The following is a 26411-nucleotide window of genomic DNA, read 5'->3' as shown; positions in this document are numbered from 1 at the left end:
TCAGACTTCGTGTGTTCGCCATCGCTGGCCCCACCCGAAGTTGCTTTTTCAATATTAAGATTTTTTAAATTGGTTTCCATTTTAGTCCCACGAGTACCGCGGTTAAGCGTTTTCACCTGGTGCATTGCCGCGATTGCCCAGGGCTTGGCTTGTCTCGGGTGGGTTACACCCAAGACTACTCTCAGAGGTCGCCCAGGTTTCTGAGAGGCACCGTTAGCGACACAGCTCCCCCTGTGCCACGCATCCTTAGGCACGGTATGGCCGAGGCCATGGCTTACGCCGCTCACACACATGGATTGGGTGGACTCCTCTTAGCGACCGCGGGCAGCGGTAGTCCTTAAGACCTCCACCGCCCGCGACCGAGCCCCCTCACTACGACAAAGTGGGAACCCAGTAGAGGGGGCTGTAGTCGTTAAGTTTAGGCTTAACTTAAATGTGTCTTCATACAGTGCAATAGCCAGTGGAAGAGAATGAGACCGAATACATTGTGATATTATGTTTTTTGAAATTCGCGGCATTGCATCTGAGGAACTAGGGAAAGTAACTAGGACGCTAGTCATTTAAGTCAACTAGAGAGCGTGACAGGCGGTGGGCATTTTCATATGTGTTAGTACAGCCCAACGTAACTGTTATGACAGACATTTCGAAGAAGGTTTATTTGTCTTATTATTTATTTTCAACATTTCTAAAGTTTTATTTATTTATTTTATTTTTTGGGAATTCACATATTTATTCAGTTAGGTTGTGATAAAAACGAGAGATTTCGCTTATTTGGATTTAATTACTGGTAAATATCTTATGATGTGTTCGGCTTGATTGGAGCTGTTGATGTTTTCGTTACACCGACTGTTTGATTGTTTTTTTAGGCCCTGAAGAGGACAACAATTGTTGTTGAAACGTAGGCTATAATTAAAGAAACTTAAATGAAATTTCTTGTTTCTTAATTGATCCTGACCTTTTGGCGTTATATTATTGGTTTTGAAGAACTTATTCGACGTTTGAAACGATCGTGATCTCGAGCGAACTCTTCCCATGGACCTCGACGAGCAGAACGATATGCATAATCCCAATAAACCATCAAATAAACTCATGGTTGTAATTGAAAGCTAACTCTCTTAGTTTCCTTCTCTTGATGGTCTGTAGAGCTATCCTTCACTGGTTCCATCGCTCAAATCAAATCAACAGGTTGGTGACCATGAGAAACGAAAAAGATATCATACTCCAGACCCAGGAGTTCAGTTGCGAATCGTAAATTTTCGAAATTTGCTTTGATGCTCTGCAAAGATTGAGATAACTTCTCACAAGAATAACACCTCGGTACCTGGTTACGTTTGAACTTGGAGCACAGAGCTCTGAAGTTTTTACGAATTCGAAAGATGAATCCCTCAAGTGGTGGAAGTTCAGCTGGGGCGTGAATCAATGCTTTCTCCACAACCTCACTATCATTGAGGCAATATGGTGGTACTGACTGCAACCATTGAATCTCATTGACACTCACTGCCTCCGATTCATCCTCCTCCGCATTGGTGAGCCTCTCTCTCAGCTCCTCACAGAATTTCTTCAATTTCCCCAAATTGTTGATACTCTGGATGATGTAGGATAATTGCTCCAGCTGATCAGGACACTTAGAAGAATTAGTTTTCCTCTCAGGATCTCTCTCAGCCTTCAGGACTTCATAATTGTCCCATAAACAGTGCAAGTCAGTCACCAGGTATCTAGCAAATGTATGAAAATCCTTCTCGAAATGCTCATGGATTATCTCCTCGTCAGTGCTGGATACTTCACCATCTTTCTTTGGAAGATGATTATTATAACACATTACTACTTTTTATCACTGTACGTTGTGAAGTTCAAACGATAGGATTGCCTCAGACTGAATGCTGATCGTGTAGACTGCGCACATTATATAACAATCCCCTACCCCTCATGCTGACTGATGACTCATCTCAGAACATTTGAGAACCTTCAAGAATATTCGAGATGAATCGAGAAAGAAATAATTGATATCTTCCTCATATTACATGATGATTCATCATTATATTATATTTCATGGAAGTCCCAACAAGACTCAGGAGTACCCCCACCACCCGCTAGTTGATGGCTCTCTGATGACGGTGGAGTACTGGTCACCTGGTGCCGGTTGGGTGGAGTACTGTATTAAAACATTTTTGAAACATTTTGAAAATATTTTGAAACATTTTGAAAACATTTTGGAACATTTTCGAAACATTTTGAAAACATTTTGAAACGTTTTCGAAACATTTTGAAAACATATCACATAGGAATTATGGATTGCCCCCACCACGCAAACATGTCTGACCTGTCAATGACATCTCTCCTCGAGTCTCGAACACTTGAGAATATTCTCGAACAAGAATAGTATGACGTCATCTTTTATTCTGAGATATTAATGCCTCATTAGAATATCCAATTTCACGCAAGTTTCAACCGGAAATCAGCGTATCACATTTCACTCAAGTCCCAACAGGAATTATAAGATAGCCCCACCAAGCGAATCAATGAGTCATCGACCACCGAATGACTCATCGATTACGTCATCCGTCTAGAAAATTCGATCGACGGTGGCGCCGCCTGGTGGCGATCGGGTGAAGCTGGATCCAGAACCCGTCCAGCCTACCTACTGACGCTTCCATCCACAAGCTGAAGATCATCCACCTCGCCACCAACCTTGCCCCTCTTCATACCGAAGACGGCGCACTTGTCCAATCCGAAACACATGCCGACCGCACATGAATAAATTGCGACAGTATCAAGCTGAAGCTTGAGTTGCCGCTCTCCTGAGGCAAAGAACTTCAGGTCATCCATGTAAGACACATAACTGACCTGATGCCTCCTATCACCGGGTTTTCCGGCTTGGTACCCTCCAACACAACGCAGCGCAACAGATAGCGGCATTAGTGAGATGCAAAATAATAGAGGACTCAGAGTATCACCCTGAAAGACTCCTCTCCTATATTGCACCAACCTCGAAGTCAGCTTACCCTCACCAGATTTTATGGTGAAGCGCGTTCTCCAAAGTGGTGCAAGATCTTTGATACACCTCACTATGTGGTCCTCTACCGCAAGGCAATCCAATAGTAGGAAAATGAGTTCATGACTCGTGCTATCGAATGCCTCGCGATAGTCGAGCCAGGCAACTGACAAATTGCGATGGTACTGCCTCGAATCGCGCAATATGCAGCGATCGACAAGCAGACCTTCCTTGCAACCTGACAGTCCCCGCTTCACTCCTCGCTGTTCATGTATCTGCTGCCACACTGGTTGTATATCATGGAGGACACGCTCATTCAGGATACCGGTGAAGAGCTTATAAAGTGTATTAAAACACGTGTTCGGCGGATAGATCGACGGATTGGATAAGTCTCCCGTCTTGGGGAGCAACACAGTCCACCCCTCTACCAACCACTCAGGATTAAGCTCACTACCATCGAGAAATGCCGTGAATATCCGGGCCAGATGGTCATGAACAGAGGTAAACCTCTTCCACCAAAAGGCGTTAATGCCATCAGGACCCGGAGCGGCGTGGTTCTTCATACCTCGTAAAGTAGATCGAACCTCTTCCTGAGTGATTCGCGAGAATTCCGCGGGCTGCCGACGATGTACACGACAAAACACCCGAAACTCCTGGAGGGCTGGAGTCTCCACCATGAGATTGGGGGCCTGACCGTACAGACCCCTCCAGAACTCTTCAACCCGCTCGACTGAAGGCATCTTATCCGGTGCAGGCGCGGGTGGATCGAACCAGCGATTTGGGTCGGAGTGGAAGACAGAATTGTCGACTACCCGTCGCAACCGCTTTTGTAGAGACCGTTTCGTAGTCCCCAGAACGCGCACCTTCCCAACAAATCTCTCCTTAATCATCAGAAGGAATTGTTTATTCAGTGTGTGATGGTGGTATCGCAAATTCGCAGATATTTTACGAATGCGGGCCGTGAAAACCCTACCACTGTTGACAAAGTGATCTGTGTGTTGTCAAAGTGGGATCTGTGCGATGCGTCTCCTCATTTTCCCCTCAAATGACCCCACTCTTGGGGTTCGAGACTTCAGACGGAGAGCCGCATCATACACAGCCCAGTTCAGGTCGAGCAAATTGATGTCCGGTGAGAGCCCCGCTCTTAGAGCCTCATTCTCCACAAACAGCTGTTGTGGCTGGAGATGAAACTTCCCCGTGACTATTTCCCGCCTTGTCCCTATCTCTCTCGGAGCCCTCTCAGGCTCCTCATCTCTCTGTTGGGTCGGCTGCGCCGGCTGTGTACCATCTTCTTCCTGAAGAGGAGGAAGGTCCATCAACCCCCGCGGAACGAGCAGTAACTCATATCCTTGCTGACGCAAGCGGCTGACTTGATCTCTCAGATGTTGACTTGAAAAATGCGAGAACTCAGGGTGCATACGGCGCCACAAGTCCCGCATTCTCGCCATGTAGCGTACTTGCGCCGGCTCGCTATCCTGCCAACATTGCATGAGGTCATCCTTGAGTTCTTCCGTCCACCTAATCCTTTGTACAGCCGGGTTGTTACTATTGGATCCAGATCGTTCACCCCTCCCAACTGATCCGTGGTCCCCATCCGAGAGGGACCGATTGTGGGGGGCTCTGCCGCGGCTCGATGACGGAACCGGGTATAGGTGCCACCGGTTAGTTAGCCCGACACCACCGTGGCTATTGCGGACATGCCGGGCGATGGGTTCGCCACACTCCCTACGCCTACACACACTCCCTACGCCTACCCACACTCCCTACGCCTTATTACTCGCTACGTATTATTATTGTTCGTTTTATTACTCTTAAATGAAATCGCTGAACGATCCTCGAGGGAGCCGACTTCACCTCGAAGATCGTCCAGCAAGCTAAGCGATGCAACCACTTCCTTATCGCTCTGCAACAGTGCTCCCTCTAACCAGAGGGTGAGCTCTATTGCAATCCAGAATCATGCTGCCTAAGTAGACGCAGAGACCCGAGGATGACTGCCTTCTGCATCTGGCCAGGCAAATTGAAGGCTTGACGCCTACAGGCCGGGATGGTTTTCAGCGCAGATATGAATGACTCCTTCATTCCTCCAAGAGAGCCAATGATAAAGACAACCAATTTTACTTTAAATCCGCTGTTTATTTAAAGTAGCTCAAACAGGAGTGATTGGTATTTGAACCGTTTCTCCTCTTCTTTAACTGTGATGTTGCTTTCAGCCGGAGCTGAAAACTCAATGACATAGATGATTTTGTCATCAAAATCGAAGAGGACGATGTCAGGTTTCGTCGCAACGACTGGCCTGACAGTCGCGAACGAGAAGTTCCAGTAAATCTTACACCTCTCGTTCACGACAACGGACTCAATATCTCCTGGAGCATACGGCAGCAGTGGTATTCTGTCTATCCCATAAGAGTGCCGCAGATGGAAATACAGCACTCTCAAAGCCGCATTATGTCGATGGATATAACTCGTGATCGCATATATCGGGCAAGCCGATAAAAGATGCAGCAGAGTTTCCGGGGACCGCTTGCAAGCCCGACATCGAATGTCTGGAACTTGCAACCCCATAACACGACTTCGATAGACTAGGGTGTTTACCACCGCATCCTGGCAGGCGCAAATGAAACCCTTAGTTTCGGACATCAAGCCAGCTGACTTCAAGAAAGAGAATGTCAACTGGATGGAGAGACCCTGCTCCTCCACATGGCGGAAGAACACGCCATGCATGGGCCTATCAACGTGCTGGTGGAACAAGTTGGACTGTTCCGCCGCCTTGATGGTCGCTCTACGCCGAGATTTGGCCATGAAAGCTAATGAAATACTAGCTAACTGACCATCTCGGCCACGACGAAATTCCAAACCGAGGGACGTCGCTGCGGTATCTGCTGCCTTATATAGGAAGGATTGAACCGCAAGCAGCTCATGATCATGCACGAACTCCAAGTGCGGATCCAAACCATTCATAACGTCATAAGCTAAACCGAGGACTAGACGATCATATAGAGCCTCCAAACTGAGAAGTCTCCGTCCCCCACTCTCCTGCGAAAAATATAACCGCGGACTCGAAGAGCGTGGATGAAGACTTCTGTGGATATTCATTACCTTGTGGGTATCTCTGTCCAGCTGCTTCAGTTCACCCGTACTCCACTTGAGAACTCCAAAGGAGTAGAGAAGCACCGGAACAGCGAACATGTTCGACGCAGCGACTTTATTCTTCCCAGAAAGTTCGGACTTCCAAACTTTCTGCAGCCGCCGCCTGTACTCTCCGCAAAGAGTCTCCTTGACTACCTCAGCGTCCACTACGGAACGCTGATAGAAACCAAGATATCGAAATGACTGTTCGGCGCCAAGATGATGTATGACGCTTCCATCCACAAGCTGAATATCACCCATCTCGTCACTGACTTTGCCCCTCTTCAGATGGAAAACGGCGCACTTGTCCAACCCAAATCTCATGCCAATCGCACGTGAATACACTGCGACAACGTCAAGCAGAAGCTTGAGCTGTCGTTCTCCCGAGGCGAATAACTTCAGGTCATCCATATAAAATACATGGCTAACCTGCTGCCTCCTATCGCCAGGTCTTCCAGCTCGATATCCCCCAACACAATGCAGCGCCATAGAGAGCGGCATCAATGAGATGCAGAACAGAAGAGGACTCAGGGTGTCACCCTGGAAAACTCCTCTCCTGAATTGCACCAACCCTGAAGTCAGCTTCTCCTCACCAGATGTTATAGTGAAGCGCGTCCTCCAGAGAAGCGCAAGATCTTTAATGCATCTAACTATGTTGTCTTCTACCGCAAGGCATTCGAGAAACATGAAAATTAGCTCATGGCTCGTGTTATCAAATGCCTTGCGATAGTCGACCCAGGCCACCGACAGATTGCGATGGTACTACAACGAATCGCGCAATACGCAGCGATCGAGCAGTAAACCCTCCTTGCAACCTGACAGTCCCCTCTTTGCTCCTCGTTGTTCGTGAATCTGCTGCCACACTAGCTGTATATTATGGAGGATACGCTCATTCAAGATACCGGTGAAGAGCTTATATAGTGTATTCAGACAAGTGATCGGCCGATAATTCGCTGGGTCAGTCAAGTCTCCCTTCTTCGGGATTAGCACAGTCCTCCCCTCCACCAAACACTCAGGAACAGACTCACCGCCGTCGAGGAACGCCGTGAATATCCGAGCCAAATCGACATGCACAGATGTAAAGCTCTTCCACCAAAAGGCGTTAATACCGTCAGGACCCGGAGCGGCGTGGTTCTTCATACCTTGCAAAGCAGATCGAACCTCGTCCTGAGTGACTCGCGAAAATTCCACGCGCTGCCTGTTATGTCCGGAGACGTTGCTAAGCGTCGGAGGCAACTATGGGAATTTTTGTAATTACTCAGATTTTCCGTGACTAACGAATTGGAATTCTAACAAAACGAAGAGTGGATGACTCGTATCGTTTTGTGTTTTAATTTTTTATTATAGGACGACGCTAAGATTTTATTTTACTTTACCTCTTCTGGAAGAGATTAAAATATTTATTTCTTTGGGATTTAATTATAAAAGAATTTTGGATGCAGGAATTGGGTTTGCCAAAATTTATAATACTCACTCTGATTGTTTTTTAAACCCGATATTAATTTATTGAATATTTTCCCTGATGTGATACAAAGCGAAAACTGTCTATTATTTTAACAAATGTTGAGTTCGAATATAAATTTATGTTGATTCGACTGTTTCTAATTCTCATTTTTAATATTTTCCGANGAATATTTTCCCTGTTGTGATACAAAGCGAAAACTGTCTATTATTTTAACAAATGTTGAGTTCGAATATAAATTTATGTTGATTCGACTGTTTCTAATTCTCATTTTTAATATTTTCCGATTTCTGGAAGGTTTCTGTATTTTAATTGATTTTAAGATTTGTTTGAGAATTCTATATTTTCTGTTTCTCACTAATTAGTTTTTTATACACCTTGAATTTTAGGGTTGTGGATTCTTCAATTTACCTCTGTTTTATGAAACTTGCCGCGTCAAATCAGCTTATCCAGCGGTTGCTGTGATAACTATAATTATGAACGGNTTTTTTTTATACACCTTGAATTTTAGGTTTGTGGATTCTTCAATTTACCTCTGATTTATGGAACTTGCCGCGTCAAATCAGCTTATCCAGGGGTTGCTGTAATAACTATAATTATGAACGGTTTTTAATGTCTCTTGAGGTTGTCTTCTTCCACTTCCGAATATTTAGTTTATTTTTATGAGCACGTTTCCATTAAGTTATTGTCTTTTTCGCTTCACAAAACACTAATTTCGATTTAAGGCTACGGTTTGCCCAATTCAATTTTTAACTATATCACCTTTTTTCCGTACGATCACCAAAAGAAAATTATATCTTTTATAATGGGGTTAAAATTGAAAGATCAATTTCGCGGATTGCAGCTAATGGTTCCTAGATGTTCTAGGGCGTGGAGAACGACTGGTTTCTTCCCCAAAAAACGGAAGGTAGTTCGGTCGCGATTTTTGTAATTAAAAGAAGAGGGGGTAGAGTTTGGAAATTGCAACTTCATCAATACGTGGCCGGTTGGCAACGATATTGAGAGGTCATTTACTTCAACTTTTGTTTCTTTTTCTTTTAGTGACTCTACGTGGATTTCGGTTGTTGTTAAGAGGCGATAAAAAAAATGTAAAAATTTGCTGATTATAGGGTTCTTAGAGTTGCGCGAATTTTGAAATGGAATTGTGAAATTGTCTCATGTTTCGGTTTAGCTTAACGTGGCGTGATTTTCATTTGCATTCCCGATTTATGTAAATAATTGCAAATGAAATTAATTACTTAATTAATAATAATTCGAAAATATTTCTGGACATAACAGCCCCCTCTCGGAAGTGTTATTCTATTTTGGATCGTTTTCGAGTTGATGTCTGAGACTCATTTGAACGATTCCTTTTCAATTACATAGATTGATATATGAATTTTCCTTAAGATTATTCCCGTTAATATTAGATTCTCTGTCTAGTAATAGTTCTTCGTAAATTATGCTTTTTCTAATTCAGCGTTGTGTTTACAATTCTTGAATGACGGTTTTTGTTCCATTCATTCTTTCAGCTCGGTAGGGGCATAGCTAGATAAAGAAATGCTGATGCCTTTGTGAACTGGATTGAGTAACCTCGGTTACGTGCTCGTGTTTAATCAAGTGACAAATTCTGGGTTTTGTGCGTGTTAATCAATCTCAAGGTGTGTGCTAATCTGTTCACATAATAATATTATCATCATAGTGGTGTATTGGTTCAGTGTTGTGAGAAAGTATATATATGGAAATAGTGAAATATGTGGTGTGCGAAGGTGAGAGATGGTCTTATTAAGATTCTGGGTGGGGGGAAGGTGTGAGTGAAGCGTGGTAACACGGACGGCATGTGAAGGGAAACGGCCGATAGTTTTTTTTTTATTTTTTGAAATTTTTGTGTCGCTTTAACGTGTTGGCAACTACGTTTGTTTTTTCTTTTAAGGTGTGTCAGGATTTGATGGTTGATTCTCATGTCGTTGATCGTGTTATGTTTTGGAAATTTATCCTCTTCGATGGAGTCTCAAGGTATTACTTATTCGTGTTACTGTTGTTAATATATGGATACCGACAAGTCTATATATATTTGTCTGTTTTTTTTTTTTTAGAATCTACCATTGTGTATAGTGGTGGAGATATTAGATGCTGGACTGGTTATTTGAGGTTGGCTCTGCAGTGGGGGAGTACTGAAATGGGGCAAGGACGAAGAGTAGCATTGTTAGGTAATAAGTGTATGGGATGAGTTCATCTGTATCTAAGAGTTTTTCTACGAGCAAGGTAAATATTTTGTGTATTCGAATATTATATTTCAATTTGATTAAATAAATTCTTGATTTGATTAAAGTGACTCTAAGATTGTTGATGGTTATTAATTGTTAGCACCCCCTTTTTGTATTACTGTTGACTTATCTGACTTTTTATCTTAGATGTAGTTGATCCGGATTGATGAGGGAGCATGTTGAATCGGAGCGTTGGAAATGGTAGGTTCGGAATTTGACGCTTCGATGTCTCTGTCTGGTCGTGCTGGAGGTGGTAGTGCTGCCATCGAGATGGTTGACATGGGAATCTCGTAGATCCGCTGAATCTGTGACTTACTTATACGCTGGCTGCGTCTTGGTCTCTTTGATTCGGATTTTCTGCGGAAACAGCAGTTGACTATAGTGCACGGGTTAATTCTTTGTTTGTATATCACCGTGACGATGATGCCGAAGACCACTGTAAGCACAGCGGTGACGCTGCCGTTCGTGATGGTGAAAATTCGATGGTGATATTCTTCCTGGTGGTGTAGCCCAATATTTTTGGCTTCGTTGATCGTACGCTGCATGGATTCGTCGAACAGGTTGGATGAGTTCTCGTTGGGTAATATTTTTCGTTCTAATTTTGTCAGTAAATTTGGTATTCTTGGAGGCTCTTTGAAAATTGGTGCCATTTCTGAGATATTGACTGTTGTAGGAACTCCGTGAATCATTGGAAGCTGTGATTCGAGGAGGCCGGTGCCTTCTAGGAGTACTGTGGAGGTCTCTGCAGTGCAAAGCGGGCTAAGGTGTAGTGTACCCGTCCCTGAGATGACCAGACTTTCTGTTTGTTGGTCGAGACAGGTTATCTCTAAGCGCTCTGGATTGATGGTAGAGTAGAGCCAGCCTTGTGTTGTAGTCAGTTCTGTCCAGAAGGTGTCTAGGTTGTTTGTTAATCGAACGTTGCAGTTCTGGAATACTTCTGAGGTTGGGTTCACTTCTGTGTTCGTCAGTAGATGGTATTCGCACTCTGGAAATTTCCCTGGTTTTTTCATTGGGGTGCCTCGTGGACAGGCTAGGCAATTTTCCAAAGGAATACACTTCTCTAGATATTCTTTCGTAATTAGAGCGTATCGGGATAGGGTCTTTGAGGTCATTAAATATGTTGTTTTTGGTTCAATGTAGGCCGCGATTGTTCTATTTCTCTGGATTAGCTGTGGTACTCTGCATGGGATCATCTTATGCAGATCCATGTATTCTCTGGTCAACAGTGGGATGATGAGGGTTGCCAGAAATCTTCCTTTGTTGAATCCGGTTTCCACGGTGGAGATCTGTGATAGGATTGTCAGGTCCAGTTTCTCCTTGGAGATGGGGAAGATGCTGTTTGGACTTTTCTATTTCCTCTGCTGCCTTGATGATTTGTTCGTTTGTCACTAAAACCGCGTTAATCTTTCCAGGCTTTGCATCTTCGATTGCATGGGAGATTTTATATGCAGTTTCAAGGAATTTTCTGGCGATGTATTCAGCTTCTTCTCCGATTTTTCTGAGGTTCTCAATGTACTCGAGGTTAGCAGCTTGATTTGCGGCTATTAAGGAGTTCTGCAGCACTTTCTTAATATTTTCCTCGAGGATCTTGATGTTCAGATCATTTTCCTCATACATCTTCTTCACGGAATTTATTTCAGCTTGAATCAGGTGCGTGGAATTCTCGATCAGATGTGTGATTTGTCTTTGGTCTTGGTAAAGGTGGTCTATCTCTTTTATTATATGTTCGTGGTCATTGTAATCCATTGTTCCAAACAATTTCCTTGTGATAGTCCCGATGAAACCGAGTAAGGGAGCTCTTCCTTTCCGGTTCAGGTGTAGGGGGCTACGTTCAGGTGTTTTGAGAATTTTGTTGAGGTGTTTTTGGATTGTCTGTAGTTCGGATTTCATGTCCATGAACATATTCAATTTGAGAACATCGAAACAATTGTTCAGATTCATTTGTTTTATGCACCCTGGGTATTGAGCTTCTATGGCTGACCATCCTGGTAGTTGATTGGTTAGCAAGTTCTGTAGGTCCATGGTGATTGTAAGGCGCCATTCCTAATTTATGGTCCGGATTTGGTCGATTTTCTCGTAGTATAATTCGGGGTTATGTTCAATAGGTTTTTGTGAGACGTCAGGGTTTGCTTCTGAGGGATCTATTAAGCCGACCACAATCCAGATGATGGAGAGAAATAGTGGGTTCCACTTCATCTTCCCGCCCCTGTTCTGCCTGTAATTTTTTTAGAATTGTATGAGCGCTTGATTTAACATGGTGGTTCAGAATTATGCTAGGCTGATTGGTGGTCATATGGTTTTAGTTTTGTTTTTCTGCGGGGCTGGTATATGTTGGAGCCAATTCTGGCTAGTTTGTCAGCTTCTTCATTTCCTCGATGCCCTTGATGCCCTGGTATATATTCAAATTCTACGTCTATGAGGCTCAGGAGTTTATCCAGATTTTTAAGTAGTTCTTGGTTAACAACGGATTTTCGTTTTGCATTCAGCCACCCATTGACTTTCCATTTTCCTATGTATTATTTTACACAATTGATCAGATATTGTGAGTCAGTGATGATTTTTATCTGGTTGATGTCGTGTCTTATGCATATTTTGCATGCTTCCACTGCTGCGAGAATTTCTGCGATGATGTTGGTCAATTTGGCCCCCTTCAAACTCTTGGAAGTGTTCAGTGGGTGATTGGGTGCGAACCTGATCCCAATTCCTGCTGTGGCATAGGAGCAACCGTTGTTGGAGCACGATCCATCTACGTACACATGTACTTGTTGGTCATGGCCCCGTTCTAAGCGTGATCTGTTTTCCATGTGGATGCTCTGCAAGCCAATTTTTATGTGAGAATGTTGGAAGGATCATTTATGCAGTCTGGCTGGAGCGATTGGTGGAATTGGTCCATTAATCCTCGTAACATTTTCTCAACTTGTTGGGGTGTTTCATAAACCGATGATCATCCTCTGTTTCGAGGATGACCGTCCCCTTCTCTTGGAATATCCACTACCTCATATGGTCCTGTGTAATGGTTATCAAGTTTGTTCTTCCGTGGCTCTTTTTGCACGTATGCAAAATCGCCAATTTTCAGGGTTAACTCTTTCAGGTGTCGTTCGTAGAGTTGCTTGGAATGGATTTGTGCGTTCTGCAGGTTGTTAGCTGCTATCTCTTGCATTTTATCCAGTTTGGTGATGAGGTCGATGGCATAGTCATTATATGTATCAATTTTTTCTAGTTCATGGACTGAAGAGGGTAGTCTGGCTCTTTTTCCATATAATAACTCATATGGGGTGAAGTTGGTAGCAATATGCACGGTAGTATTGTAGCAGAGCATAGCATAGGGGAGTAATTCATCCCAATCAGTGTATTCATTTGTGTATGCTTTCAAGTACTCTACTAACACATGGTGACTTCTTTCCAAGGCTCCATTCGACTGGGGTCGATAACCTGATGTGGTGACGTGATGGAATTTCAATATTTTTCCAAACTGGGCAAGGAGCTTACTGGTGAAATTCGCGCCTCTGTCGGATAGGATCACTTTGGGACTGCCATAGAGAGACACGTATTGCGTTAAGAGTGCATGTGTAATGGTGGATGTCGTGATGTCAGGCAGGGCGATGGCAGAGCAATGTTTGGAAAAGTTGTCCTGAATAGTTAAAATGTGTAGATTTCTTCTTGAGGTTCGTGGTAATGGGCCCACGGTATCCACAGAGATTCTCTCGAAGTTTTCATTTGGAGTTTCAGTGATAAGCATAGGTTGCCTTGTCTTGACTCTCAATAATTTTTCTAGATGGCAAGTTCTGCATTTTTTGATGAAGTGGTCCACTTCCTGCTTCATTCCTGGCCAGTAAAATCTCTCTCTGATTCGATGGAAAGTTTTAACCACGCTCTTGTGACCTCCAGGTAGACTCTTATGGCATTCTTCGATGATTTCTGGTCTGAGTGCTTCGGGAGGTAGGCTTATGTATCCATAACATAGCGTTATTTGTGTTGGGTTACATTGGAATTCCTTCTCCAAGAAATATTTAATTTTAATTTCCTCATCGATTTCATCTCCTTGTGATGCCATTTTGATGGAGGAAGTCTCGTATTTACGTAGAGCTTCCTGTAGATTCTCGAGGCATAATTTGAGTATCCTGTTTTTCACCTTCTCAAAATGCCACTGTTTTATTATCATCGTGAAGGTGCGGAATTTTCCAGACTTCGTGACAATAACTTGTCCCACTTGTGGTTCGAGTTCTTTGAGGTGTTGTAAATCAATCAGATTTAGATCTCTCAAGAGTTTTGTGTTCTGTTTCGTTGGTTCACAATCTGCTGCGAGAAAGTGTGCGATATTCCCCCTGGTGAAGGTGAGTCCATCTCTAGTTTCTTCGATGTAGGCAGTCGAAGGATGGTGATCACTCTGAGGAATGGAGTTCTTATCACCCTCGAGTTCTCCTTCAAGAGAAATGTCTTTTGTTTGAATGTTCGACGGGTATTCATTGAGGGGATCAAGGTTGCCATCGTCTAGTGTCCATGCATTAGAGGTTGTGGTTTCTGGAGTATCGTTCGCTCCCTGTGGATCTTGGGGGGTTACTTTGGCATCTTCTTGAAGAGGAGGGAACAATTCTCTCGGTGCTATGGAATCTGGATGAGGGCCTAGTCTCGTTGATTGTGGGGAAGACCCTGCAAGTGGTGTTTGTATGGCACCTGGTGCGGGTAGTACTGACTTCCTGTTGATTTCTGGCCCTGTGATGATGGAGTGTCGAGGTTTTGGAACTTGACTCTCCAGATTATTTCTGGTGGTGTTCTCTGGTTGGGTAGAGGGTTGATTTGTTCTCTCAACATCCGTCGTGTCTCCTCCAGGCAGTTCATCAGTTGATTTGATCAATGGGCGTGACTGTTGACTGAGTTGCGCCATTTTCTGATCGAACTCTGCCATTGATGGGTTTAATTCTTCTATGAATTGAGGCCCGAGACTGAGTCTTTTTATCTCAGATAACGGTTTCCCTTCGAAACGGTCTTGCAGGTATTCTCTTTCCTCTTCCTCTTGTTGAGAGAGATTGGAGACGAATTGATCGAATCGTTGCAGTCTGTCTTTCAATGATACGTCAGGGTCTATGGTGGGTTGTGTTACAGATTCTGCTTCGTTTTCTGTGTCTTCGTCCCAGTCTTCTAGGGTAGGGTCAGCTTCGACGATACTAGGTTGTTCAGGTTGGAGGATGGGTTCCTCGAACACTTCATCAGCAATAGTTTCTTCAGGTAAACCCTCGACAGTTATTTCGAGAGGTTCTGGGGGATCTGGAACTACTTCTGGTGTTCGTGACGTAGTTTGTCTGGTACTAAGTGTGGGGTTCGTTGCTCGTGCTGCTGGACTTCTGTAGTCTCTATTCAGACGATATGAGATGGGTTTCCTCAGTCCAGTGAGTTTCTCAGATTCACGTCTGCTTCTTAATCTTTCACCGATTGTGGATGCTGGGTTGACGACATTATCGGAATGTATCCTCACTCTTCTGTTTGGATCGACAGGACGTTGAGGGCCCTGCTGTTTGAGAGCGGTTTCAGTGTTGGGTCTGCGGCTGCTCCTAACACGAAGATTGTTTCAGTCTCTCCTTCTAATGGATTCAGTGCGAAAGCATCTGCAAGCAGATCTCTCTTCAGCTTCTTGACTTCCACTTCAAAGGAGTAGTCGTTCAACCAGGTTTTCCATTTTACCTGTCGGGTGGTAGGGTTGGATGAGTCAATCAGCCAGTTCAATGCAGGACTATGAGTGCTTATACTGAAGGGCATTCCATAGATGAAGGGTCTGAACTGTTGTAGTGCGTAAACTACGGCTAGGCAATCCAGTTCGCTTGACGTGTATCGAGTTTCTGCGTCGTTCAGAGTTCTGGAGGCGTACGAGATGGCGTGCTCGTCTCCTTCGTCGTCTTTCTGGCTCAAGATGGCTCCTAATCCAATCTCGGAGCTAGATGCCATTACAATGAAGTGTTTCTTCATATCAGGATGGTAAAGCAAGGAATCTTCGGTTATCGACGCCTTCATCAAGGTGAATGCTTCTTGTGCTGCTGGTCCCCATTCGAATTTTTTCGTTTTCTTCAGCAACTCGGTTATTGGGTGAGCAAGGTCTGCGTATCCCTTCACAAATCTTCTGTAATAATTTGTGAAGCCAAGGAATCTCTGCACTCCATGCACATTCTTTGGTGGTGACATTTCAACCAATGCTTTAATTTTCACAGGATCAGGGTAGACTCCTTCTTCTCTTATTACATGATCCAAATAATTTACTTCTTTACAGAAGAACCGACATTTATCAGGTTGAAGAGTGAGTCCTGTTTCTCTTAGACGTTGGAATAGGTTTTCGAGTCTAGCGACATATTCCTCCAAGGTGGCAGAGTATATTACTATGTCGTCCAAGTAGACATAGAGCTCTGTGCCCTTCAGGCCAGTCAATATTTGATCCATCATTCATTGAAAAATTGGTGGTGAATTCTGTAGACCAAAAGGCATTCGTTGATATTCGTAATGTCCATTGGATCCAGCGAATGCTGTCTTTTCTGCACCTTTCTCATCCATTTCAATTTGGTGGAAACCACTTGCCAAATCGAAAACGCTAAAATATTTCGCTCCACCAAATTGTGAGAGGATTTGCGCAATATCTGGTAGTGGGTAGGCATCTCCAATGGTTTTCTGGTTCAAGTTCCTGAAGTCAATGACCAGTCTCCAACGTTTATTCCCCTTGGAATCTGCCTTTTTTGGTACAATCCATAGGGGTGAATTGTAAGGGGACTTGGAATCTCTAATTATCTTCTGTTCCATTAATTTATCAATTTTGTCGACACACTTCTTCTCGAAGTTCAGGTGGGTACTTATACTGCCGCTTGAAGACGGGTTTTTCGTCAGTGGTTCTTATTTTGCACTCGAAATTTTTTGCTTTACCCAATTTATCACCTGACAGGTGAAAAATGTCATGGTATAGTTGGATTAAGCGGTTAACTTCTCTTTTCTCATAAGATTTCAACTCTGCAGTAAGGATAATTTCGAGTAGTTCTTTTGTTCGATCTCTGGGCGGTTTTTGGTTTTCTCCGAACATGAAACACTCAGTTGTCTCGATACCATCCTCTTTCAGTTCCTGACTGAAGGCTTGTAATGTTTGAGGAGGTATGTTAAGAGTTATCGAATTTTCTGTGGTGTTGATCAGCATCATGGAAGCAATCCCTGCTTCCGATTTGACGACAGCTTCTCCCAAGTAGACACCCTTCCGTAGATTTACCCTGGGAAGATATCCTTCTCCATGTTGTGGATTCTCAATACAGACAGGTACCACCATTCGCACGCGAGGTGGGATAGTGAAGGTTTGGCCTGGTGTTAATTTCCCGTGCCACATGATGGGATTTGTAGGGTCATTTAGAGTCGTCATGTTTCTTTGTAAATATCTGATGTCTACTTTCTCTTTCTCCAGAAAGCCTAGGCCTAGTATTCCTACTCCTTCAAATGGTAATGTGCCTTCCACAACATGGAATACTGTAGGGGCACCACAGACCTTCAAGATTATTGTTCCAATAGCCGGTATTTCGCCATTAGTGATGCCTAGAAGACTTTCTACACGAGGTAGGTGTAAGGGCAGGTCCTTCATGATTGCACCACGTTCGATCAGATTAATTTCAGCTCCGGTGTCTATGAGGAATTTTTGTTTGCCGCCTAGGACTCCCGTCACCTTCAAATTCACTCTGGGTCCCCCTTCATTTACTGATACTCTGCATGATTTTCTTTTGTACTGACAAGATGCCAGGCAGAAGTGGATAGGATTCAATGGTTTTGGAGATAGTGTCAATGTATTATCTAGGAAGGAGATGTGAGCCTTTACTTGGTCTAAAAACTCGTGTCCTACGATAGCCTGATAACCATGGGGAATGACGTCTACAACGTGGAACTTGGCGGCGATATCTGGGAAGAGTTCTATGTTGATGACGCCTCTGCTGGTCACCAGTTCGTTATTCAACCCTTTTATTTTTATTGTTGTTGAGTAGTCGATTGGGGCCTCTGCTTTTAAACAATTTAATAAAATTAAATTGACGGAAGATCCAGTGTCGATTAGGGTTGCTGCTTCTTCTTGGTGGAAGTAAGGGCCTCGTAACGTTACTTGAGGACCTCTTCCGCTAGCAAAGAGTGTTGTTTTCTCTTCTAATGTCGATGGAGGTTCCCTGCTGTCAGAGAATGGTGCGGAATCTTGGTCTGGTTGCTCGTCGATGCACCGTTTCGTCGAGCAAGATCCCCGTTTAAATCATCCCTGGAGAGGATGGTTTTTGGGGTGAATTCAGCATCTTTTCCTAGGTTTCCATTTTCGGACTCGCGGTGCGGGCTGCGCCTGCCAGATGGACTTCAATTTCTGTAGTATTTTTCTCTTTCTTTACCTGGGAGGGCTTCAAGTTCTTCAACACATCCCTTGATTTTTTCCAGGTAGTGCGTAAGATACCCTGGGGTAGGCGTTTTCTTGTTGTAGAAATCTACAGCAGTTTCTTGCATGGTTTCGGAGAGTATTTTCCTCATGCGTTTTTCTAGTTCATCTGTCATGAGTTTGACTGCTGACATTCCTGAAAAACTTTCTGCTGCTCCACTCGCTGCATGAGCACTCTCGGCTGCACCTGCATTGTCCGACCGAGGAGGTGGAGGAGTGGGAGGTCTCTGAGGTGAGTGACCAGTTCGTGGTGGTGCAGGCTGCCTCGATGGGGTGAGTCGAACTCTGGATAATTCTGCTGATAATGATTTTGATAAGATGGAGAGTAGTACCCTGGGTTTTGTCTCGCGTAGTATCCTCTCTCGGGACTTCTCCCTCGTTGTTGATACTGATGCTGCTGGGGAGCGTAACGCGATTGTTGGTAATTTCCAGGGTGTGGAGGTGGTTGACAGAAATTTCCTCCATTATGAACGAACTGTCTACCACGTGGGACTCTCTCCGTGGAGAAAATCGGCGTTGTTTTATAGTAGATTTCTCCCTCCAGGATTTTCAGGACTGCGGGTATGGTATCGGCCTTCTTTGTGTAGATGATATTCTGGATTGCTGATGGAGCGTTCTCAATGAATCGCTGAATTGCATGGTAATGCAAGATCTTCTCGTAGCGTGCTTTTCCGTCATCACCAAACCTTTCTGTTGCCGATTTCAAACCATATTCCACCAATAGTGCCAGCCGTCTTAAGAAATCTTCCAGATTTTCGTCAAAATACATTTGTAAACATTGAATTTTATTCGTATAGTAAGATATATCATGTGATTTCTTATAATTTTTGGCTAGGATATCAAGGAGTTCTTGTACGGAATGGATGTCAGTCTGAGCTAAACTCAATCGTGCTGGGTGTAGAACGCGTTTCAAGATCTGACGAATGTACTCTTCCTTTTTCCCATCGGTAGTGGGAATAGAAACAAAGCTATCTCGGATTGCTTGTTCAAAATCTTCGAACGAAGCATGTTTTAAGGTGCCCGAAAAAAAAGGTAGTGAATTTGCAATATCTCTAGCCCTCATATAATCCTCTTGGATCCCAAACATTTCCGTTGTAGGGTTACCCGTATACGAGGTGTTGATAGAGCTGGGGTCAGGCATGGTACTGAAGAGAGAACTTAAAATTTTTTAAAGAGAAATTTAAAAAATTTCTTATTATGGGTAAATAAGTGAGTTGATTCTATTAAATTCTTTTCTTTGGATAGTCAATAGAGGAGAAGAGCATTACTTGTGATTTAATTATATAAAAAAAATAAAACATTTATTTTTAAAGGCAAAAGTAAAGTAAGGTAAACGTAGTTTGTGTCCTAGCGACTGCGCCAAAAAATTCTATTTGCTATGTCCGGAGACGTTGCTAAGCGTCGGAGGCAACTATGGGAATTTTTGTAATTACTCAGATTTTCCGTGACTAACGAATTGGAATTCTAACAAAACGAAGAATGGATGACTCGTATCGTTTTGTTTTTATTTTTTATTATAGGACGACACTAAGATTTTATTTTACTTTACCTTTTCTGGAAGAGATTAAAATATTTATTTCTTTGGGATTTAATTATAAAAGAATTTTGGATGCAGAAATTGGGTTTGCCAAAATTTATAATACTCACTCTGATTGTTTTTTAAACCCGATATTAATTTATTCAATATTTTCCCTGATGTGATACAAAGCGAAAACTGTCTATTATTAACTTACCGACCCGAAGGGAGGAAGTTATTGTAATGACCCCGAAAATTGAATATGGAAATTTAAGCATTTCTCCACGTTTCATGACCTTTGGAACCACTTCTGACCCTTTTCAGGTACCTGTCTGTATGTATGGATGTGTGTATGTGTGTGCGTACGTCTGTGACAAAAATTTTGTGCCGCGATTCCTCTTGAACAAACGATGCGATTTGACTTTTTTTTTTTTTAATCGCTGTATTTTCATGTGACTTGAACCTGATTAGATTATGGAGACGATCGTCTCAGCGTTTCTCCAGTTTTTTCCAAAAAACCATTTGGAAAAAAGTCGAAAATTAGCGTTTTTTTGTAAACGAGACCATTTCTCCGTGCATAACGATGCGATTTCAAGTTTTTTTTGTTAGAAACGATGAATCTTGATATAACGCACAAATCATGGAATACTGGAAGACATTTAATCAGCAGTTCACTAGCTTTTTTCGAAATCGATATACATTCAAGAAACAATTTTACTTTTCTGATAAATTACATCTTTTCTCGATGCGGAATACGGCGATGTGTGTGCATGGGAGTGTGTGTGAGTACGAGCACGCGCACGGATTTTCTTGTCTTCTATGGGTATTTCCTCGGAGAAATGTGAGAAAGAGATTGAATAAATACATAATAAAAAAATTAATGAAAGAAAAAATAAATGGTCGGGAAGTTATTGGTGCGACCCGTAATAGGTCACATCCAATTCCACCAACCCCTACCGGTCATACCCTAAAGAGGGAGCGCGCNATTAATGAAAGAAAAAATAAATGGTCGGGAAGTTATTGGTGCGACCCGTAATAGGTCACATCCAATTCCACCAACCCCTACCGGTCATACCCCAAAGAAGGAGCGCGCGACCGGGCCTGATTTTTTTAACAAATGTTGAGTTCGAATATCAATTTATGTTGATTCGACTGTTTCTAATTCTGATTTTTAATATTTTCCGATTTCTCCAAGGTTTTTGAATTTTAATTGATTTTAAGATTTGTTTGAGAATTCTATATTTTCTGTTTCTTACTAATTAGTTTTTTTTTATACACCTTGAATTTTAAGTTGGTGGATTCTTCAATTTACCTCTGTTTTATGGAACTTGCCGCGTCAAATCANATGGATGACTCGTATCGTTTTGTGTTTTTATTTTTTATTATAGGACGACACTAAGATTTTATTTTACTTTACCTTTTCTGGAAGAGATTAAAATATTTATTTCTTTGGGATTTAATTATAAAAGAATTTTGGATGCAGAAATTGGGTTTGCCAAAATTTATAATACTCACTCTGATTGTTTTTTAAACCCGATATTAATTTATTCAATATTTTCCCTGATGTGATACAANTATATCTTTTATAATGGGGTTAAAATTGAAAGATCAATTTCGCGGATTGCAGCTAATGGTTCCTAGATGTTCTAGGGCATGGAGAACGACTGGTTTCTTCCCCAAAAAACGGAAGGTAGTTCGGTCGCAATTTTTGTAATTAAAAGAAGTGGGGGTAGAGTTTGGAAATTGCAACTTCATCAATACGTGGCCGGTTGGCAACGATATTGAGAGGTCATTTACTTCNTTTTTTAAACCCGATATTAATTTATTCAATATTTTCCCTGATGTGATACAAAGCGAAAACTGTCTATTATTAACTTACCGACCCGAAGGGAGGAAGTTATTGTAATGACCCCGAAAATTGAATATGGAAATTTAAGCATTTCTCCACGTTTCATGACCTTTGGAACCACTTCTGACCCTTTTCAGGTACCTGTCTGTATGTATGGATGTGTGTATGTGTGTGCGTACGNTTCATCAATACGTGGCCGGTTGGCAACGATATTGAGAGGTCATTTACTTCAACTTTTGTTTCTATTCCTTTTAGTGACTCTACGTGGATTTCGGTTGTTGTTAAGAGGCGATAAAAAAATATAAAAATTTGCTGATTATAGGGTTCTTAGAGTTGCGCGAATTTTGAAATGGAATTGTGAAATTGTCTCATGTTTCGGTTTAGCTTAACGTGGCGTGATTTTCATTTGCATTCCCGATTTATGTAAATAATTGCAAATGAAATTAATTAATTAATTAATAATAAATTCGAAAATATTTCTGGACATAACACTGCCGACGATGTTTCGGACAAAACACGCGAAATTCCCGAAGGACTGGAGTCTCCACCATGAGATTAGGGACCTGACCATACAGATCTCTCCAGAACTCTTCAATTCGCTAAACTAAAGGCATCTTATCCGACGCTGGCGTAGGCGGCTCGAACCAGCGACTGGGATCAGAATGGAAGACAAAATTGTCTACCACCCGACGCAACCACTGTTCCAGAAACCGTTTCATGGTCCCCAGAATGCGCACTCTCTCAACAAACCTCTCCTTAATCAAGAGGAGGACTGCTTTATTCAGCGTGTGATGATGGCAGCGCAAATTCGCGGATATTTTACGAATGCGCGCCGTAAAAGGCTTACCACCGATGATGAAGCCAATCACACACTGAATGCGCGACGCCTGCTTCCTAGCCTCATCGACTTAACCTTCGAGCTGTGCAATGCGCCTTCGCGTTTTCACCTCAAATGACACTTTACTTGGGTTCTGAGGCTTCAAACGAAGAGCCGCATCATACAAAGCCCAGTTCAGATCGAGCAAGTTGATATCCGGAGGAAGGACTGCGGCCAGACCCGCATTCTCAATGGCCAGATCTTCAGGCCGGAAACGGAACTTCCCTGTGACTCTCTCTCGTCTTGCCCCTATATCACACGAGGAACCCTGAAGCTCCTCATGGCTCTGTTGGGTCGGTTGCTCTGACTGTATATCGTCACTCCTCTGAGATACCACAAGAGGAGGAGGATCCATGAGCCCCCGTGGAACGACAAGCAAATCATATCCTTGTCGGCGCAAGCGACTGACTTGATCTCTCAAATGCTGAATTGTGAAGTGCGAAAACTCAGGGTGCATTGCGCACCACAAGCTTCGCATTCTTGCCATGTAGCCCACTTGCGCCGGCACACTGTCCTGCCAATATTGCATGAGGTCCTCCTTGAGTTCCTCCGTCCACCTAATCCTTTGGACAGCCGGGTTGTTACAATTGGATCCAGATCGTTCACCCCTTCCAACTGATCCGCGGTCCCCATCCGAGAGGGACCGATTGTGGGGGGCTCTGCCGCGGCTCGATAACGGAACCGGGTATAGGTGCAGCCGGGTGGTTAGCCCGACACCACCATGGCTATTGCGGCCATGTCGGGCGATGGATTCGCCGCACTCCCTACGCCTATAATGCCTTATTATTATTGTTATTATTTTTATTATTATTATTATTATTATTATTATTATTATTATTATCGTAATAATGATAATGTAATGTGGTAATGTAATAATTATAAAACTGAAAAATCAATTATTTGAAATGATAATAATTCTTCTCAGTAAAATATAATGATAGTTTTTAATATTATTTGCCGTTAGGAGGACGGTGGCGATATGCAGTAGTATATATTGTGACGTATTTTTCAACGACACGTGGGAAATCGTGTGCATTGTCGCCCACTAACTTTCAACAACCCTTTTGGAATCTCTCAACCCGAAATAAGAACGACGGGGAAAATCGAGAGGAACCAAAATTTACCAAATGGGCGCCAGTCTTTCTACCTTCAAAGGACAAGATCACGATGTTGAAGCGCATTCCACGACCAGCTGAGAAGAACCGCGCTGGTGTATGGAAACAGGCAAAACAATTAATGCTGTTCAACACCATAAATTATTCGGACATAAAATAAAATATATTTTTCTCAAAATAATAAAAGAATAGAAAATTCGGCAAAATGCCAGTGAAATGATATTTGCGATTTTTACATGTACGGGAGAGCAAAGGCTCGACACAATCCGAAATTTATTAATTCTCTGAATTTCCTAAATATTAATTTTTAGAAGATAATAACTGAATTTTAGGAAATTACGAAAATTAGAAATTTCAAGTTATTACCTGAGAGAAAACTCTACATGCAAGATGACCCGATACAGAAAAAAATTATCCAATCAAGTAACTTAACAGGTTAAGCATGCAGAATAAATCAATAATTAAACTCAGAAATCAGTAATCCAAATCACGGATTAGAATCATCAGCTAAAGGCCATTTCCATTTTCCAATTGCCCTAATTTTTAATTAACGGGACCCGGAGAACAGAGATCGGCATTAATGATTATTTCATCAATATTTTTCGCTCTAATTGAAATTACATTTGTAACTTGTCAATTGACATACCAAATTTTTTCATTACTTTAGCAATTTGTCATCACGATTTGAGATTATCGAATAACTGATCAATCGTCAATTGGGATCGTTATGTGCCTCATTAATGAAATAATCAGTAATCAGGACTGGGAAGAGACTGATTATTGCATTAATGGTGAATCGCAATCGGCGATTATTTCCTCTATCGAATAATTATCAATCATGTGGAATAATTACTCGAGTACCGAAAAAATTATCGATCATCATTACAAATTTTTCAATTACTCAGTCAATGATTGATGAAAACCGAAATTTTTTCAATTATTTCGAGAACGATCAATTTTATTTGAAAAATAATAATTACTGAGTCTATCATCAATTGGAATTTTTAATTTTTCATTATTCTCCTCAATCCTTAATGGAAGGCATATTTTTTCAATTATTAGATTGATTGTTAATATTAGTCTGTAACAATTGGAATATACAACAGCATCTTTATGATTAGATTAAAAAACTAGGGGTACATTGTTAGTCGCTCGCAAGCTCGCTCCCATGGTGAGTGTGACCCATTTGGGCCACACAAAAAACTTCTCGGTTGGGCATATATACATTGGTACATACACACACACATACGGACATGCCTTAGGAAATGGTCCGAAAATATCGTCGAGGCCTTGAAACGTGAAGATTCGATGCAAAATCGATTTTTGGGGTGAAGACTATAATTATAATTTCTTCTATCGGGAAGTTAATAATAATAATAATTTTTTTAATTAAAATAATAATAATAATGATGATGAGAATTATTATCGAAAAAAATAGAAAAAAATAGAAAAAAAATAATAATAACAATTATTTGACCATGGTCAACAGTGAATGATTATGGCAAAAATACAGTTTTCGACGGAAATGGTTTACTATTCATTGAGAATGTTTTCATGAGACTCGGCGACTGAGTTGATCATTCGTATGGTGGGCCATTCTTTGTTTATTCTAAATTCGATTTCTTCTTTGCTTCATTCATTTACTCGGATGTAGCGTGTGTTACATGAATGTATCAACTTCTTTGGAATTTCGATAGAACCTGGGGAACATGAAATACCGAAATTGACATAAAATTCCACTGAAAACCAAACTGTATGTGGATTCCGCCTCATTGTATGTCAATCAATCATATAATATCCAAAAATTATTTGGTAATGTTATGGTTCAAAAACACCTTGAAAATCGTGGAATAACTCATATCCTTGACCATCTCCTCTTGTTCATATCGATGGGTTTTTTATCACAACACAACCAGCTCTCGATGTCAACAAAACTCTTTATGAATTCGTTAGGATTTCTGTCAATATGTAAATATCTCTGCCGGGTACCGATGGTAGTACGAAGCGCAGAGGTATTATTCTCTATCGAGTGCTCAACAGACACAGTGGTGCGATTACTCAAAAATTTAAAATTTAGTAATTTTGTTGATCGGCGTAAAAAATCATTGCATTATAATAAGATGGACGATGAAGATTTCGAGATGGTAAGTGATAATATTTTTTTAGCATTTATTTAATATCCTTCACATTCGAATTGGTTTTGAGGACGTGCTGTTTAAATTGTATCATTAAAATTCAAATTTCAATATGATACAAGTGTTCCTCATGTGAAAAAAGCCATTTCCTATTTCGATGTTTACATAATAGAGATAATATATTTATTTTTATCATGGATAGAAAAATAGAATGATGAGTGATCACTGACGGGTTAATATGCGAAAAACACAGTCGGAAGATTCCTCTCATTCTCAGTTTCGCTTTTCATTTAGTAATTAACCAGATCAATGCAGTATGGAACTTTTATTACAATTATTTACCTGCCCCTTGCTCTGAATATTGAGAGCAATAAAGATTTGCCGAATTAAAGATAAAAAGTATTCGTTTGAATGACATTTCCGAATTATTCCAGGAGCGTGAGAGCCAATTGCCTATGGAAGTAGACGCAACGAGTGAGGCCATGAGTATGGCACCGCTTCTATCAGAGGTGGACCGCTTGATAGCTGAGTCTCAAGCATTGAGAAGACAGATTGACGAAGATGTTGAGAGACAGAGACGAGCATTGGAAAGACAAGAGAGAGAGAGAGAGAGAGAGAGAGAGAGAGAGAGAGAGAGAGAGAGAGAGAGAGAGAGAGAGAGAGAGAGAGAGAGA

This window comes from Diachasma alloeum, unplaced genomic scaffold (assembly GCF_001412515.2).
Source record: "Diachasma alloeum isolate Michigan unplaced genomic scaffold, Dall2.0 Dall_scaffold_00442, whole genome shotgun sequence".
In the NCBI taxonomy this organism is placed as follows: domain Eukaryota; kingdom Metazoa; phylum Arthropoda; class Insecta; order Hymenoptera; family Braconidae; genus Diachasma; species Diachasma alloeum.
Note: the sequence above shows the minus strand (reverse complement) of the source record.